Raw genomic sequence first — 13,046 nt, 5'->3', positions numbered from 1 at the left:
ATAACATGTAATCTGATAATAGTTATCGGTCTTTGCTTGAACAGGCATGTCTGCAAATACTATCCCGATGTTAATATTTTAAATAATGTTGTTTGATATATACTATATGTAATGTGTTTTATGTGACTGTAGTTTATCAAACCCATTGCATTTGTGTTCTAAGGCAACGAAAGCTAAAGAGGTATAAATCAAACCAAATCAAAATATAATTAAACGCAGTTTGAGCCCAGTATAAACAGATGGAGTAAAACTCTAGTAAAACTCAGTGGAAAGATCCAGAACATCCGTCTGTTTAAACAAGCAAATGTTAGTCTTTAGCTTATGCATTTTTGTGAAAATTTGCATACAAATAAAATAACTGCATTTTTAAGACTACTTGGAAGACAAATAAAATAACTGTAAGACTACTTGGAAGACTACTTGGAAGACCACTTAAAAGTGGAAGACAAATAAAATAACTCTATTTCTATAACTTGTTTGAAGAATACTTGGAAGAAAAATAAAATAACTGTAAGACTACTTGGAAGATTACTTGGAAGTCCACTACTGGAAGACAAATGAAATAACTGTATTTTTATGACTACTTTGAAGACTACTTGGAAGACTACTTCGAAGCCTACTTGGAAGACAAATAAAATAACTATTTTTAAGACTACTTGGAAGAATTCTTAGAAGACTTCTGTGAAGAATAAATAACTTCTTTATGACTTCTTTGAAGACTACTTGGAAGATTACTTGGAAGACTACATAGAAGACAAATTAAATAACTGTACTTTTTATGACAAGTTTGTAGACTAATTAATTGTTGTTAAATATTTTAAGTTTCATGATTTCAGTGTAATAAACACACTTTTACCAAGATTTAATTTAATAAAATTTGATAACTAAAATGTAATTTACTTTTTTTCTTTAATTTCTATTTTATTAGGATTTTATAAGGTTGCATAGGTCTTATAGGTCGTATAGGCTAATTTATCTGGACACGTTTACAAAGCTTGGGAAACTTTTTTCTTTAGCTGCTTTTCTTTTGGATGTTAAATTCCTATTTGCACTTTCATTTTGAATGTACTTTAAGCTAGTGAACTTGTTGTTTTATTTTGCAATTGTTGCCCTTATACTGGTTTTATAAGTAATTCACTAAACTTGTGAATAATTTGTTTGTTATCTTGATTTTGATTGTTTAAGTTGAGCCTGATGGCTAACACAGTGCATATAGGTGCATTCAGCAGTTTCACTTTAAAATCGGATCAGTACTCTTTATCGGCCAACACTGAATACCAGGCGTCGGAATCGGTATCGGAAGCCAAAATGGTTAGCATCTCTTCTAACATAGTGAAACGTGTGTGTGTGTGGGCTGAAAATGTCACCTGTTCCACCTCAACAAACAATCACAACTCTGCTGAAAATAACTTTCATGAGCGTCATATGAGCGTCATAAAGCCTATATGATCATAACCGACACTGACAACCTCTGGCTTTCTTAAAGTGCATCATGTCTGTTTGTGAATTATGGTTTTGTCTCAGTGTGTTTGACAGAGGTAATCCAACTGTACGTTTACTTTGTGTGTCATTTTTTTTATTGAAGAAGATATATTATTCACATAAAATGCATGTTCTGATGATACTGCAAGCATAAAAACAACAGGCAGTTTGTATATGTGAGTATAGACGAGTAGTCTTGTTTACTACAATCTAGCCAAGGGCAAAATGGTTTAGATTTTTTTCATTGCCTCGCTGACCCTTAACAAGTTGTTCCATCCACCAGCAGGACCCTGGAGAGAGGTCAGCCTCGATTTGAAGTGCCAGACACCAATGAAATCTGTCATGTGTTAAAGGTAGTAGCGAATAGATGTTTAGGTTTGCCCAAAACAAGAAATTAGGACAAAGAGTCAAATTAGGACATGATTGAACCTTCTCGACACAAACAATGTGTACTTGTACCGCGTCTGTTTACATGCAGTTCAAAACGAGGGTAAGACCAATGTAGGTTTCTCTGTGATGGAGAATGTGCTTCAAAACCTCCCGTACACTATAATATCACAGACAGTATTAAAGATCTGTGCTTCAACATTTTGTAAACCCTTCTAAGGGACTCCCTTTTCCCCATTTAATTTTGGGGGCAATCATACATGTCTGTTCCAAAAACTCTCTAAGCTACCTAGCTGGGCAGCATTTATAGCATCAGTCCCACGCTCAAGATGAAAAAACATTATGCCGTTTCTTGAAACCCCTAATTTTGGCCTAATTCAACAGCTACGTCAGAGAGTAAGCAATCCCAGAATGCATTGCAAAGAGTGATTTGTGATGTCATCTGAAAAGGAAACTTGAGTTGGTTGTTATAAAAGATAATATTTTGATGAGGATTATGAAGATCAAATAGACTTGTATTTTCCCTGAATGTTGCCTTTGACGTCACAGCTATGAACGTCGATACTGAACACCCAGTGAAACCGTGCATGGTCCTATGGTGCTATCAGCCGATCCGTATTCGTCACAATGTTTTTCCCTGATCTGTCACCTTGCATTTTACAGCTCAGGTGATTTTTGTTGTCGTTGAAAGATCATGCACCGATGAATCATTCACAGCAAGAATGTGGGTTAAGAAAGTAAACTGGGTCAATTTAAAATTTCCTGTTGCCTGTGTAGATGATTTAAAACAAAGCCATTGTTTCATTTTGATATGATGCATTCTAGTTACAAATGTTTTTCAAAGGGAACTCATGATTTTCTGTTCACTCATTCCAGATGAGGCTTTGCTGGGCAGCCCATGTAGATGCAACAGCTTTTGATGCGAGAAGAGCACACATTGTGGGATTAGAGACATAACAGCAGGTGACACGCAGCAGGTTTGGTTTGAATTTCTTTTTAGATCAGTGGCTTTCTGCTCAGACACATCCTTCACTATTACTAGTCTAAGTCTAAAGTGCATTCTCTTTCTCAGAGGGTTGGAAAACCAAATACCTTATAATTACACACATGTCTTTGCAATAATGTTTAAAACTCTGAAATTAATTTAAAAAAAGATAATTAAATATCACTTAAAAATATAACATGTTTACTAAAATCACTCGTGACATAATAAAGATGCAAGTTATGTTTTAGTATCTTTTTGTATCTCAGATATGCGTATACAAGTAGACTATATCATATGTTAGTTCTATACTTCTTACAGAGAAACAAAAATGAGACAATTGTTGATAAGATATAGACAGCTGGGACATTAAAGGGACAGTTCACCTATAAATGAAACTTCTGTCATCATTTACTCACCCTCTTGTCATTTCAAACCTGTACGACTTTCTTTCGCAGAACAGAAAATACGATATTTTTGAAATTTTGAGGAAAGTTGGTAACTGAACAGCGCCAGCCCCCATTCACTTCTGAACCAATGCAAGTAATGGGTGCCGGTTTAAAAGATCTTCTTTTGTGTTCTGAGGAAGAAATCAAACAATACAGGTTTGAGATGACAAGAGGGTATGATGTAAATAATGACAGAATCTTCATTTTAGGGTGAACTATCACTTTAACATGAAGAACAGAGCTCAGAGAATTTGGTCTTGCAAGTATACAAAATGTTTATATGTATAGAACATTTATAATATTTACTGTAACACTGTATAAAACACTTTTCAGATTTTCCCTGTTTGATTTCATTGTGACTTTAAACCGGCTCATGACCAGCTTAAACCAGCACAAACCAGCTACCAAAACCTGCATAACCAGCATATGCTGTTTTTTTCAACAGGCTTGGCACAAATTGATACATAAATCTGATCTCCCGTGAAAAAAGACACATGTTATTCTGCTTCTGTTTTCTGAGAAACAGATTTAACCTCATTCTTGAGAAACACGTAAAATTCAGTTTTCTTTAGGGAATGGTCTATATTTTCACTAATAATCAGTCATCTGAAACGTTTCTCTGTGTTTTCTATTAACATACTGTATTATTCTAAAAGCAACTTGTTAAAGTGGAGCTTCTCTGAATGCGTATCCAGGTCATCAATCCGTGCCAGAAAACACACTTTCAAATCTGCCGACTCATTGTCAGCCATAAGCATCTCAGTTCAGCCAGTGGTTGGCCAAAACATTTTCATACTTTAATTACTTAATAGTCCTTCAATAAAGGTAATTACAGGAAATATAGTCATTGATTAAAAAGGCTTTCTCTGTTATAAGTCATTTGTCTGATTTACAGTAGACATGTCTTTTCGAAGCTTTGCTTGATCACATAATTTTACCTAACAAGCAAAAGCTTCCAGTCTATCACTCTAAAGCGCAAAATCCACTTACCGGATTTACAAAGCGTTGTGTCCACGGGCCAATCTCTCTAACAGCTTTAAAATATCAACACAGTCTGCACATTTATCTCCCTTTCTTTCTCCTCCTCTCCTCATTTCCTGATCTATGCTAACTATTTACGTAAAGCCTTTGTTTCAGCTTTAAATCTTTTTTGTTGTGATGCCGTTTTGGGGGATGTCCACAAAATATTGGATTTTCAAATGCATGCAAATCCAGGTAGAATCTGAAGTTAATCCAACAGATTTTTTATTTACTGGTGAAACACATTTGTGTGTCCACTCAGTGGATCCAAAAGAGCTAATTCTGTTATTATTCACATGTCCTAATTTATCTCCAGACCTGTATTATTTGGAATGTTTCTCATAACGTGAGTCAAGGAATGTGTTAAAATGATGCTAAACACGTACTGTTGATTCTTGTGTGAAAAAGACTTAATCGACCATCGGCGCTTTTCCCAAAACAAGCACATACGTAACTCACTGGTTAACCACCATAGTATATAATGCATCGTTTGAGAAATGAACTAGCTACTCACGACATTTTCCCAAAAACAGTAACTTTGTCACACATCTGTCGTTTGAACCATTTTTCTTACCAATGCTTTATTGAACATTTTGTTATAACAAAACAATGTAACAACATAAACATAACATCACATTAAGAAACACTTAGATTAATGAAAAGAGAGAAAAGAGAAAATAAATCATTACCATGGCTCGAAACAAACAATCAAACACAAAAAAATGGGCTCATTCAAAAAAGCATTCAAAATAGTATTTGAAATAAACAAACCATAATTTTCCTAAAATTGCTAATACAGTTGCACGACCAAAACAAGTTAATACGGGTTTCAGTGTCATTCTGACAAAAAGTGCATTTGGTGTCAAAGTCCGATCCACATATTTTCATCATAAAAGTTTTGGTAGAGTAAATGTTATGGAGCAGTTTAAATGATATTTCTTTGACTTTCTTTGAGAGAAGATAGTTTTGTTGCATGGGCCATTTCATTTTGGTCGTCTGAACCAAGTTGGTTCAACAACAGTTGATGACGTCACATAGTGGATTAATACCGTATTCTAATGAATCCGTTTAGACCAATTAATGTCATAATATTGCTGTAAAGAATGTACACCGCATTTGAAAAAACTGTGTTATCGCTCTCTATTGTTTTATTTCACGATTTTTAACTCATTTATAAGTTTCCTCTAACGTAACTCCGCACCGGGATGTCCTGGTGCATGCGCACTTTAAAGCGATTTAAGTCTACATGTCATAATTAATAAGGAACGATGCTTTTTGACCTGTTGTTCCAACCATGTAACTTTGAGATGCTGTTTGCGATTGATCATTGGATTTCAGGAAACACTTGAATCGTTGAACCATGCTGAAATGCCGGAACTTGCGACCATATTTGGCTAACCATACTATCGATTTCGTGTTATCGCGATAGAATATTATCGTGGTCACATGACTGTATGAAATGATACGTCTTCCGGGCTTAACATAGAGAATTACCTTTGTCAAGGTTTATCTGGTGCAATTATTTTAATTTATAAAAGGGATTTTTCCCTCATACCATAACTCGTACCTTATGATTAGAGGAAAAGAAAAGAGGATGCTTATGGCACGTTTGCAAGTCATCATTTGTTCTTTAAAATATTGCAATACATATTATATCATGAACTTTATATTATATTAGTATTATAGAATAGTGAGATTTTGATATTGTAACATCCCTGATATTTATTGAAAGTGGGCACCCATCTTGAGGCGTGATGTCACAAATTATTTTAGCGTCTAACTAGCCGAACAGACTATATCTTGATTTGTTGTTTCTAAACTTGTTTTAGTAAAATAGTATTTTTTTCTTGGCTACAAAAATATATATTTCTACTATGATTGCCCAAGAAAAAGATCTTGCTAGAAAATCTTTTTTGTTTTTCATGCAAACAACATGCATTTTTGATACACTCTCTATTGTCTCTATGTCTCTATTTCCAAAACTTTATTATGTAACTGCTTTTTTGTATAGACTGGCATCTGTATGGTAGTTACAACAATGATTAATCTTAATTTTGTTATTAAAGATTCTATAATCTGGTTACAGTATTGTGCAAATTGAGCAATGTGCAGAGATGTAATCTCACATGTTTTTCCTGGTGTCTGTTATTGTGTTGTGTTCCCTAGGGGACCGATACTGGCCATTTCCTTTATATGCATCAGGACTATACGACAGATTCAGTGATTCAGATGATTTGTGTGGATTCTTGTGGATTTGCAGACACTGATTAATTTAGTTTAATAGCAACGCCTTCAGCTCCTGCTTTAAAAATCATCCCAGTTTTAGGACACCGGGTTGGGTTGCCACTAGGGAGACTGAGTCCCCTTTGAGTCGGCCTATTTACACGAGTCCTGTTCTGAACATTACTCAGACCTCTGACTGGGTTATAGAAGAAACCTGGAAAAATAGACATTCTTGATACTGAGACTTTGAATGAATCAATGTATGTTAACTGAATGGATTTTCATTTTCATTGGCATCTGTAACAAATTGTAATACATGTTTTACATTTATTGAAAGATTATTTGAAATAATTATTTCAGATGACAATAACTCATTCTTTCTGCTAAGCAGGTAAAAGCATGAGGTGTATGGGGGATCTGTCTCGGAAAAGCATCAGATGAGAGCAATGTCTCAAACTGAACAAAGCTTTGCCAAGATACGCCTTCAGGAGATCTCAAAATGAAATCTCATCCATTTCCTCCAGGGTCAGTCTTGCAGCATATAATTGTCACATTTCAATTTCTAGGAAATATTTGAGAGGTTGATATTAAAACGAAAAATAAATGACAACTGACCTCTAGTTAGAGTCTTATAATATACAAAGAAAAATACTATTCTATTGAAAGTTACTATTACTCAAAAATGTATTGCACTGTACCACAGGCTCTATCTAAAATGACTGTGCATATGTATATACATACCTGCCTTGTTTTGATTTAAGTAGATTTTTGTGCAGAAATAGATAGCAATGTGTAGTTTTCTACCAAAGCATTGAGCGAACATTGAATCTTTATGAATCTCTAATGTGCAGTGCTCCAAAATAGACACAGACAACCTGCGTGAGCAATCAGCAAGTGTCCTGCTGAGATACATTTCTCCACGGGACACAAGCAACTACCAGTATCCCATGGACAAATCTGCGAACATTTCTTTCTTTCCTTTCTATGTTGTGTTTAAGCTTTAGATCAACACTTCCTAACACCACCACCCTGATTTTACATTAGATAACAAGTGGACGCCAGGGTTGCCAGTTAAGGAGAAATAGCTAAACCTGCGATAGCTAAACCGATGACACCATCTAATGAGTCATCTCTCCTCTCAGTCGGCACTTTACATCTGTTTTGCTTCTCGCTTACTCTTTGTGATCATAAAGTATTTTAATTCAACCGAATGCCCAAAAATATGTTTTCATTTACGTTTTTGTTCTGTGAAATAGCGACTGAATGTGACAGGTTAAAACTATGTTTACAATATGCACTATTGTCTATATAGGAAGCTGAGATTTGTCATCACCTGTGATCACAGTAATAAAAATTTGGTTATCATACAAAATAAACAAAATAGTCCTTACAATAAAACAGAAAAAATTGATTACTGCATGTAAATGTATTTGGTACCTGCACAGAAAATCATCATGATCAGGGTCTTTGTCAAACACCTCCACCTCAAGCTCTTGACCTGGAACCTCATGAACGATTATATCCAATAGTATAGGCCAAGCAGTACAATACTGTCTACATTCTGAATCATTCAAAATTACATTACTTTGAATGCATTGCATTATGGGAGTTCACTATTCCAAACACAGCCACATATATGGCCCTGCAGACCCACAAAAAAGGGCTCGAGGGATTTTTAAATACATTTCTTATTGCATTGTTGTTGTTTTTTCCCTTTTCCCCTCTGCCGTGTCTGCCTTGACCCCTCACGTTTGCTAAGGTAAGCGCCCCGCCATTAGGTATAAGATCTCTGCCGGGATGCAGGAGGAAGGAGGGCCAGTGCAGTCCGCTTGCATACGGTTGTTAGGCGCTTGCTGATGTTGTGGGATTTGGGAGGAGTGCTAACATAAATCATTCTGGTGTAATTTACGCTTACACTCCCTGCCTACAGTAAAGGTCGAACGCTCTCTCTCTTTCGTTCCAGGTTGGTTATAGTAAGAACGGATGTAGGGAGAAGAAACTGGGATTTCATTAAAGTGCAGATGTACTAGTCTGGTCTCATTCGACATTGACTCGTCTTTGAGAATCTCTCTCTCTCTCTCTCTCTCTCTCTCTGTCTCTCTCTCTTATAAGCCTCATCTCTCCTCTCTACATCTCTAAAGCTCTTCAGCCGGAAGCTACTATGTTTATTTTTTATTCATTTGATTTTCATTTTTACGGTGACCCTTTTCTTTCTGTTCTTTCTACTCATTTTATTTCTACAGTATGGTCGGTCTTGCTATCTTTCCCTCAGTCTGCTTGTCTGGCTGTCTGTCTGTCTATCTATCAGAATTGTATTATCTCACAGTCTTATTGAAACAAACATAAGGGCCAGCATATCAAATAAACCAAGTAACGATGTGGCAACCTAGAATACCCTAGCAACCGTAAATTCATGGAATGCGAGGAACTAACACAATGAAAGTAGTTCATGTGTTTTAGTATCTGGTACGTGTAGTTTGCTCGGGCGTACAGAAATTATGGTCTCCACCAAATGACCTGCTCACCATGGTGACTGAATTGGAACAGCTGGCTCACAAGCATAGGCGCACACAGGTTTGAAAATACATATTACACACACACACTATCACAGAATCATGCATCAGACGGACCTAAAAAAGCCATCATTCCTGCGCTGCGTCAACGAAGAGCTCACATATGGGTAGAGCCACCTCCCCTGCACAAGCAATGCACATTGTAATCGTAGACCTACGTTGGTATACTGTATATCATCATATGCTTATTGTTTTGCTGTACAGACCTGAAATCCACCAGGGACACCAAAGTTTTGTCATCTTGTTGGAATTGTTTATTGTATTTCCCATTAGGCCGAGATTAATAAATGGTTAAATGAAGAAACTTTTGCATTAATTTGGACTTTATACATACACTGTATTTTAAGGTGTAATAGCATTATGAGGAAATAATATTGCTGCCATTGACGGTTTTTATATTCATAAGCTTAAAATAAAGCCGTTTGGATCAGAATACTGGTGTTTTGTGTGAAACAGAACATGTTACGCAACTATGAATGTTGTATTAAAGGAATATTTCATCCAAAAATGTTTATTTTAGGATCATTTACTCACCCTCTTGTCATTTCAAACCTGCACTGGTTTTGTGTCCATACAATAGAAATGAACAGGTACTGCAATTGTTCATTGTTCCAACATTCTTCAAAATATATTCTTTAGTGTTTTGCAGAAGAAACGAAAGGTGAGTAAATGATGAACAGGTGCATATTAAACTTGCATATTAAAGGCAAATGCGATTATCCAGCGTTACTTACAGCGCCTTGATCACAATACACAGTCATGACCAGAAACATGTCAAAATAACAATACCTCTGTATTTTTTCAGACTTCAAATACCGCAAAGAAAACAAGCTTATACTCACTTTTAAGATATACAACAGTAATAGTTAAACATAAAAAGAAATTATGTGATAACCATTATCATGCTATCAGTCTTTCTCATTGCTGTTAGATGACACACCTGAGGTTTTATTTTGTTGAAACTCTATAGACGCTGGACTGAAATGGCCACAATACATGCTGACTAAATGAAAATTTGCAATGGTGTCTTAATTTTTTTCTGTGTCTTTTTGTATATATAGAATGAAATAATGACATGTAGACGTGAGTTATTTTAGAACGAAGCATATAGAAGGATAATGTTTTGCGCTACTGACTTTCACCTGAGAGTCACACCAGATGCCGCATGTCTCACTAACACCTGCTAAGGGCACTTTCTCTTGTTCCCGTGGTAACCTCATTTGTGGCTGCCTGCTCACCTATACCGATTAGTTTTTGTGCATATCCAAGGACACTGATGCATGCGGGCTGTCTCTATTTACCAGCAACACCATGAGTGTAGAAGCAAATAACGCACCGAGCTACGTGCCACCGAGGGCCCAGTATGTGTGGTGTGAATTAATTTTACCAGGATGTGCTGACTCAGAAAGCAATTTACAAACGACTTCCTACCATAATATATCTCTGAGTGGTCTGCGGGGTTGGCGTATTCTTTAGTATATGCATTGACGATTTAGCCGTAAGATGGATATGAGTAAATCATTTGTCCATATTGCTTTTTGGACCTGCTGAGTATTTAATTTTCTATCTGATAGTCGTTTCCTGCAATATCAAAATTTCGTTTTTATGAACAGATGTTTCTGATGGAGTCTGTATGGGACACTGAAACTGAAAAACCATGTGCATTGGGGTTTATACAACTCACAAATGTTACAGATTTACTCTCACGTGAGCCTTTTCTCTTTAAGAGTACGTCATTCTAACATCCAATTCTACGATCCTGCTGAATTCTATTATTATGTGATGGCTCGAGCACAAGTTCTCTGTGCCAGCGACTTGGTTCTTGGCTCTGATTTTAACAGTGCCATCGGTTTTCTGCAGTACACATCAACCTAGATTGATGAAATTGGAGCAGCCTCCTTCCAGTTAATATTGAAATTGGGGCTCGAAGGACAATTTCGTCTCTTTCCTATCTAATATCAGAAGCGTATCTTAAAACGTAACTAGACGAAGACAGACAGACGGTTAAGTATGTCAAGAATCGGTTCACATTCTGAATAAGAAAACTTGGTCTAGACTGAACCAAACGGTGCCATTGTTGCTGAAATAAATCCAATGCTTAGATTGAAAGATGCACCAGAGGAGATTAAGAAACACTTGTGATTAAACAATAATATTTTGTTTACCACCACAGTGATTTTCAGGCAAACATCTATTTTTCAGTACCCTGGGCATTTATTGATCAATCTTAATTGCTTTTAAGTCAGTTCATCCATTTAAAGCATCCCCCCCTCTATATTGGCAAGTGCAGCTGATGTGACTAGTCTCATCTTTAAGGAAGGTACCAGCATGTGAACACATTGTGCCGGTGTGTCTGTTCTTCGAAATAAAACTTGCCATTTCATTCTTTTACGCTGTCATGAAATAACAATTCTCTTGGTCGTTTTTTGTTGCTGCGGGTGTCATTTAGAAAACATGCCTCTGAATGCTCTGCCTTATGCTTTATCGTCCACAACTATTACGTAAGCTGTCCAACGTGAGACGTGGCACATGACCGCTTGGCATTTTCTTGAAAGCATATGCATATGTGCTTTAAAGGTCCACATGTGATAATTTTGTAGGATATATTGACCGAAATGCAATATGATATACATAACTATGTCTTCAGAATTGTATAAAGACCTTAAATAATGAAGCCTTAGAACCTTAGAATGAACTATTTCTATCGACATATACCGCCGGTCCCATGGAATTCGTCATGTTGTTTCTACAGTAGCCCTGGACAAACTGCTTTGAGCGTGTTTCGTAAACACGCTATCTCCTTTCGGCAAAGATGCGAAAAGGTGATGACATCTTAGACCTGTGTCAGCCGCCGTAGTGCTTCGAAAGGAGGGGTGAGCGGTGGATTGAGCTGTTGGCTGCAACCAACTGGATCCGGCAAAAATTCATGAACTGGACCTTTAAGTCAGCTTCTCAGTTTGATTCATATGAAAATATACAAGAAGCCTTTGTTTTTCAACCAAAAAGTGCATTGATGTGCAGTTTCTTTAGGGTGATGCTCTGGGGCATAAAGCATGTGTTAACAACAACAACACATACGTTATGTCTTCATTTATAAATACAGAGGTGATGACCATGTCAGCATGAACACACACTTCAATTGCTTAACAAATAAATCTGCTTGAACATGCCTTTGAGCGGGTCTGAGTAAATTTCCCCTGAGACTCGCTGCTATAGAAATTACTCTCAAGTCCCTTTGGGGGACATACATAGAGCCGTCAACGTACAGCATATAATGGATTGTTTTTGAACATTTCATAACATTTCCATCAAGCACTCAACTCTACATTTTCTTCACTTTTTTGTTACTAATTTTATGCAATAGGCTTTAGATGATTTCTGAAATATATATTATTGCGCGCACTGAAATAGCTATTTGAAATTATTATGTTCAGATGTTGCATTCTATATGTATTTCAGTCATATCTTGTTCTAAAATAACTCATCCTCATTTGGGTCTGAGTCACTTCTGATATTGCATTGCTGAGAATTGCTTTGAAAAATTACTTCCATCTTGCTTTACCAATTTAATTAATGCAATCTGTTAACTTGTATAAAATACACTCGGTTCTTCATGCACCAGATTTGGTGCTCTGCTTTGTTGTTTTCAACCATTAAATGATAAAAAGGACATCATATTCAGGTATGCGTTATGGACTGTTCCACGTTTTAACTCTGTGTAACCGAGCCATTTTTAAAGACCAGAAAGGGTAAAGGTCACACTGACAACTCTTATTCTACAGTATTGACGTAGTTGCTTAATTGATTTCCTGATTGAAAATTGATTTTTACTTAAGATGTTCAGAAAATCTTTAATATTGATTACAAGGAATAGTTTGGCCAAAACTGCCATTTGTTTCTCTCCTCTGTGAAAACTGTAACTCTTTTCCA

The sequence above is a fragment of the Barbatula barbatula genome (assembly GCF_947034865.1).
Source record: "Barbatula barbatula genome assembly, chromosome: 7".
Classification (NCBI taxonomy): Eukaryota; Metazoa; Chordata; class Actinopteri; order Cypriniformes; family Nemacheilidae; genus Barbatula; species Barbatula barbatula.
Note: the sequence above shows the minus strand (reverse complement) of the source record.